Here is a 6,647-nt window from a genome sequence, read left to right on the forward strand (position 1 = left end):
GCAACACATTTTCAGGGCTCTCCCTACCTCCACTGCTCAGCTGTGGAGAAGATGGGGGAATTTGAGCCACTGAAGTTGAAAAGATGGGACACCAGTGAGATGAAGCCCATGAGAAACCAGGCCCTGGCTTTGCTCCCTGTCCCCAGTAGCCAATACAAGTTCAGAATGACACAAGGGAATGCCTCCATGTGAATGTCACAGGGGAAATTTTGCCCAGACTGTCATTCAGCAATTTTTTATCATTTAAATATCACTTCACTTCAATTCCCGTTAACCTCGTTCTCTCATCCCTAGGAAACCTAATGCTATTTCCTTTGGGATCTCTAAGCTCCACACAGGTATCAGTGTTTGCAAACCTCATCCAACACCTCCATGCTGCACAGAAAAACTTGTATGATTAACAGGAAAAGTGAGGTGCGGAAAAGTAAAGCGGATAATTCCTGCCCATTCCTAGGCTATAAAAGAAATGCTTTATCTTGCCAAGGCAGTGGGAAGTATTGTCCTGCTCTTCAAGACATCCAGAACTGCTCAGCATCTTCTGCTAAAAGCTTCTGGCAATTTTCCTTGCCTGTGAATGAAGGATGGTATCACACTTCAGCACAAATATCTCATGTTATCGTTTGCCTGCGTGTGCCAAGAACGAAAAATATCAATCTACAAGTCATTCAGGGAGATCTGGGTGTTTCTGTGATTATGAGCAGCCTTTCCCAAACAACGAGCCTCCTCCAGTCCTACCGAGGCGGGGCCAGAGCCTTTGCAGATTGGTCAGCACAAACCTCACAGATCTTATGCTGTGCAGTGTAGAAAAGTCACTGCAGGCAATTAGCCCCTAGAAGCAATTACAATTTTAATTGCAATGCTGTAATTGTGTGATATATGATGTCTGGATGCTCTTGTTGCACCTGTTACCCATGTTTAATTCCCTTGTGTCTAAGAGATACTTATTTGCCAGCAGTAGTTTAGCAACTCAAAATTAGTTGCTGGGGTTGTTTTCCCCTTCAGAAAAAAACACAGTTTGGATTGTGGCTATACTGAACCCAGCCTCTAATCACACTAAACACTGTTTCTGATTCCCAGATAAAAAGGAATATAGACTAGACTAGAACAGAATAGACCAGACTAGAATAACAAAGAATGTAATTATAACAAAGAATATATCTTTTCTAAACTAAAACCAGTGGATCAAAGTCCTTCTACAACAGTTACAAGAGACCACATCTCTGCAGGGGCAGATATATCCAGTATAATGCACCCCTGGACCCTTCAGATCACAACAAAGCCTACATTTTGGCTGAGATGCAATGTAATAGAAGTCTCATTGCTCCCCTCCCAGTCTGGAATGCCACAGTAGTGTGTATAGGTCACACGGGAGGATATAAGCCACCACTGCTCTGGTACCATTGGGCCACAGTTTCAGACCCAGCTGTGTACAGAAATATGATGGTAAAATTGTCATTTTGAAAACACCCCAAAAGCTAGAAAGCGACATGAGGGGCCGGATAACAGGGATTCCAGCTTAAATAGCTATTTGGAGCACTTATCCTACTTCCAGTCCCTTGGAAACACATTGAATTTCAAAGCCAGCCAGAGAGGCACACCAATGTAAGGGTGAAGAGCAAGGCTGGCCCTTCAACAGCCGGTGACTCTGTCTTTGGGTCTGTAGGGACATCAGGCTGGAGGGGTGAGCAGCCCCATCCTCCTAATGGGAGAACAAACAGCTCCCTCTACTGCCCTCTAAAAAATTTTCCAAATATTATCAACTATAATCACGGTCCTGTAGGGAGAGGGTGGATCCTGTGTCTCCAGGAGACCCATTTTTGGGGTGACAGCATGGAAAACTGGGGGCAAATCAGAATGACCACTCTCCTGGAGGCGGGTGTAACAGAGGCTGGGGGCATTCCAACCCCACAGAGGGATGGATCAACTGAGTGATCCAGGGGAGAGCCAGCTGGGGAATCAGCAGCGATTTGTGGTATTTTGGGGGTGGTTTGGGTGCCAGGGGCAAAAAAGAGCCACTCAAGGTGAGAGGAGAAACTTGTGGTCACTGGTAGCTGCTAGGCAGATAGTAGGCAGTTTCTAGTAGCTAGGCAGACACTAAGTTCTTACTAGTAGTTGCTGGATAGTTGTTATCTTACAACACTCTTACTAGTAGCTATTGAGCTATTATTAGGCAGCTACTAGGCTCTTACTAGCAGTTACTGGGTGGTTATTAGGCAGGTATTAGTAGTTCTGAGGCAGTTACTAGTAGCTGTATGACAGATACTAGGCTGATACCAGATACTAGGCTGGTACTGTTGTCCCCAAATTCTGGGATCATTTTCCCAATGTGCAAACCAATAACACATAGAGTCCAAGTATCGAGTTTAATTCCAGTTTGTGCAAAGCTAACACCCCACTTGGCAAACTACCCCATGAGTTTGGGGACAACAGTAGTAGTTACTACTAGTAGCTATTGGGCAGTTGCTAGTAGCTGTGAGGCAGTTACGAGGCTGATATTGGTAGTTACTGAGCAGTTATGATGCAATTACTTGTTGCTGTGAGGCAGTTGCTAGGCTGATGCTGGTAGTTATTGGGTAGTTATGAAGCAGTTACTGGTAGTTATGAGGCAGTTACTAGACTGAAGCTGGTGCTTGCAGGTCATCATTGGGCAGCTGTGAGGGAGCTATTAGTAGTTACAGGGCAGATACTATGCTGAAAGTGGTAGTTACTGGTAGTTATGGGGCAGTTACTAGTTGCTGTGAGAGAGTTACTAGGCTGATGCTGTTACTGGGCAGTTATGAGGCAACTATGAGTCTGATCATTGTAGAGGGAAGGGAGGCTCTGCAGAGGGATCTGGACAGGCTGGGTTGGTGGTCCAAGGCCAGGTGTATGAGGTTCAACAAAGCCAAGTGCCGGGTTCTGCACTTCAGCCACAACCACCACATGCGAAGCTACAGGCATGGGGAAGAGTGCCTGGAGAGCTGCCTGGCAGAAAGGGACCTGAGGGCATTTGTGGACAGCCAGTCGAACATGAGGCAGCAGTGTGCTCAGGTGGCCAAGAAGACCAACAACATTCTGGCCTGGATCAGAAACTGTGTGGTCAGCAGGTGGAGGGAAGTGATTGTCCCCCTGTACTTAGCACCAGTGAGGCTGCACCTCCAATCCTGTGTTCAGTTTTGGGCCCCTCAATACAAACCGGAACATGTCCAGAGAAGTGCAACGGCGCTGGTGAGGGGTCTGGAGAACAAGTCTTATGAGGAGAAGATGAGGGAACTGGGGCTGTTTAGTCTGAAGAAAAGGAGGCTGAGGGGAGACCTTGTCATTCTGTACAACTACCCAAAAAGAGGTTCTAGTGAGGGGGGTGTTGGTCTCTCCTCCCAAGCAACAAGTGATAGGACGAGAGGAAATGGCCTCATGTTGCACCGGGAGAGGTTTAGATTGGTTCTTAGGAAAAATTTCTTTGCTGGAAGAGTGGTGAAGCATTGGAAGAGGCTGCCCAGGGAAGTGATGAGTCTCCATCCCTGGAGGTGTTCAAAAAATATCTAAACGTGGCACTTTGGGACATGGTTTAGTAGACATGGTGGGATTGGGCTGACGGTTGGACTTGGTAGTCTTTGAGGTCTTTTCCAACCTTAATAATTCTATGAGAATACTTGCACCTTGAAAGGCTTTGATCGGTGGTTTATAAGCATTGACTATTCAGTTGTACAATGAATATCAAGTCGTTGCTTTTTTAAAAAGCCTCACAATTAGCAGTGCATAAACATGGGCTTCTGTTAAATATGTGAAACATCCATTAATAGCAGATTTCCCCATTGTCAGTTAAATTTAGTGGTACTCTCAAACAGAAAGAACTCTGGTTGAATTAATCACTCTGTTTAAAAAGCTGACAGCTATTTTAAGCAGTCTGCTTTTTGGAGGGGGGAAAAAGCGACAGAAGTATGCATGCTCTTCAAATGAATATACTGTGGAAAGTTAGAAATGCGGTCTTGCTATGTTTAGGCTTAAATTCCATTTTTCACACATGTCTCTGGAACTGAATTGTCATGTTCCTGAACTCCAAAATGTGCTTTGGTGGATTGGCAACCAAGCCTTTAACTTTACAAGGATTTTGACCTCCTGGGAATTTCAACGGATTTGAAGGGTCTGAAGGCTGTGTTTCATGGATTTTCAGTGTTTAGACATACCTCGCACCCTTAGGTTTAGTGCACAGCTGGTACAGGTTTTGCCATGACCCGGACGTAGCAAGAATTGCTAGTTGTGCTTTTTAACTCATACTTGTGCCAAACAGCTGTGGAACTGGATAATATGGGTAATTTCTTGTTTGGTAGCCTGTTGAGAAGAGAGAAGATCCTTTTCTTCAATACAAAACTACCAGTGACTTTGGGTTTGGGAAGTTTCTGTGGCAACGGTTCTTGCTAATTTCTTCAAACACACACACACACACACACCCCTTGGGCATTTTATTTATTTAGCCTAAGAGGTTTCTTCTGATTTGCAGTATTGTTTCCTTGGAGAAATGTTCTTCACTCAGCTGCAGAAATTGAAGAGCCTGGTTCAACCTCTCTTCCTCGTATAGGAATACAGTGCTGTAATACCACAGTTCAGCATATTTGATAAGGAGTTTAATTTTTGCTAACTTGGCCTGCCCTTTCTAAGTTGGACGTCTGCAGATACCTGAATTGATTGCTAAGATTGCTTTCTGAATCCTGCTGTACAGTGACAGTATTTGCCTGTTGCACCACGAACAAAAGGGACTGGATTTTGGTGATGCTGTTTGCCTGCAGCTTTGGGCAGTTGATGCTCTAAGCACTCAAGCTTTTGTTCATCTTTTCATCCTGTTACGGAGCGGGTATATGATTGCCTGATTACAAGCAATAGAGTTTGCACATCAAGTCAAGCTACAGCCAGCAAGCTGAGATGAGATAATTGACTGTGTGCAGGCTCCTGCCTCTCTTGCTTGCAAAGTAAAGCAAATTAGTGCAGTGCACATGATGTAGATTAACCTGGTTAACTTTGCGGCTGGGGCAGGCTTCAGCACGCACACTCGATTGCTGTGAAGCTGACTGGTGGTAGCCTGGTAAGATGTGCTCTCCCCATGGCTCATGCGGATGTGCCTTGGAGACAGCTGTGTGAAAGGGCTTAGAAAATGAGAAAATCTATGTGGGTCAATATTTGCTCTCGAGGCCTTGCTGTTGTTGAACTTGATTCATGTACATCTATCTATTTCTCATTAAAAAGCTCTGTTTGCTCTTGGCTTTTGAGGGCAGAATTTGACCCTCAAATGTCATTTTGTGGGTTTAGCACCTTGAACTTGAAAATTTATACCTTTGCCTTAAGGGATTTGTCTATCCTAGATTTTTTCTTTACTTCATTATTCTGCTTTCTGTCTTCTCTACCCTCAAGAATTAAGAAAGAAAAATTAATAACAGACTAAAGCTAGAGCATTTCCATTTTAATCAAATGGTAGAAAATCCTGGGCTGAACAGGCTTTTTTAAATTACCTGGTCTGTGATATTTTAATTAATGTTAGTATTTTTCCTACCATGTTTGTTCTACCCCAAGGAAAGACTTTTTTTCCCTGCCTTTCCTACATGACCTGCCATGAAGATTCCTCTACAATTAACCTGGTAAAAGGAAGAAAGCAATAGCAAAGATTTAAAGTTGAAAAGGCATTCTCAAACTTCTCTCAAGTAGTAAAATATATGGGTACAATAATATTAAAATGTCCATGAGCCTTCTCACATCAGAGTTTTAATGCCTTAACCGAATTGCTGTTCCATTGAAAATTTTTTTTAAAAAATGCATGTTAAAAAAATTATGTCTGTGCTTCTAAAATCATAACTAGAATCAAGAAATAGTAAACAAATCATTATCTTTCAATTCAGACACCAAGAGTCTGATTTATTGTTATTAGGCAACCTGTTTGGTTTCAGATTTCAAAAAAAACACCTCTGTTATTTTTATTTTTTAAAAAATTGATAAAAATTGCTTCAGTTTTCTTGCTAAGAGAGGTGCTGGGTACCTGCAGTTCCCACTGCCTTCTCAATGCCCATATTTTGCTGTTCTCTGCTGTATCCTCTACATTAAAAAATAACTGTATAAAGCATATCATTTTTATAAATGTTAAACTAATGAGCGAGAATGTAAGTATTTGGGGTATCACCTGGATATTCAGGTGATACTTGATGCTCTCTGTCTTCACTATAACCATTAGAAACGGGCTCTAATCCTTCATAGTGCTTCTGAACATTTGTAAATCAAGGCTCACACTCTTGTTTTGAGTCCTGTGTGATTACATCTGTAAATGGGGCACCCTCAACACTGCTGAAACCGCAAAGCTAATCTTTTTAATCTACTGTATCATGCCCTGTGCCTTTCAGTGACAGCCTTACCTGATGTTAACATCTGTAAACATGAACAAAGTTTGGATCATCTGGGTTTTCAAAACCTACGCTGCCCAGGACCAGTCCTTGCAGTCTCGTTGTGAGATGACACAGAAAACAGGGTCATTCCTGAAGAGAGGCACATATCTAGTCGATGGGATTTCTGAGCCCGGAAGCCAGAGGGAATTGTTACAGTGCTCCACCCTTCCCATGAACATTGAGTTAAATCTTTGAGGGATCTTAGTATTTCCTTAATGAGATGACCTTATGAGCATCTGAGGT

Source organism: Cuculus canorus, chromosome 4, assembly GCF_017976375.1.
Source record: "Cuculus canorus isolate bCucCan1 chromosome 4, bCucCan1.pri, whole genome shotgun sequence".
In the NCBI taxonomy this organism is placed as follows: Eukaryota; Metazoa; Chordata; class Aves; order Cuculiformes; family Cuculidae; genus Cuculus; species Cuculus canorus.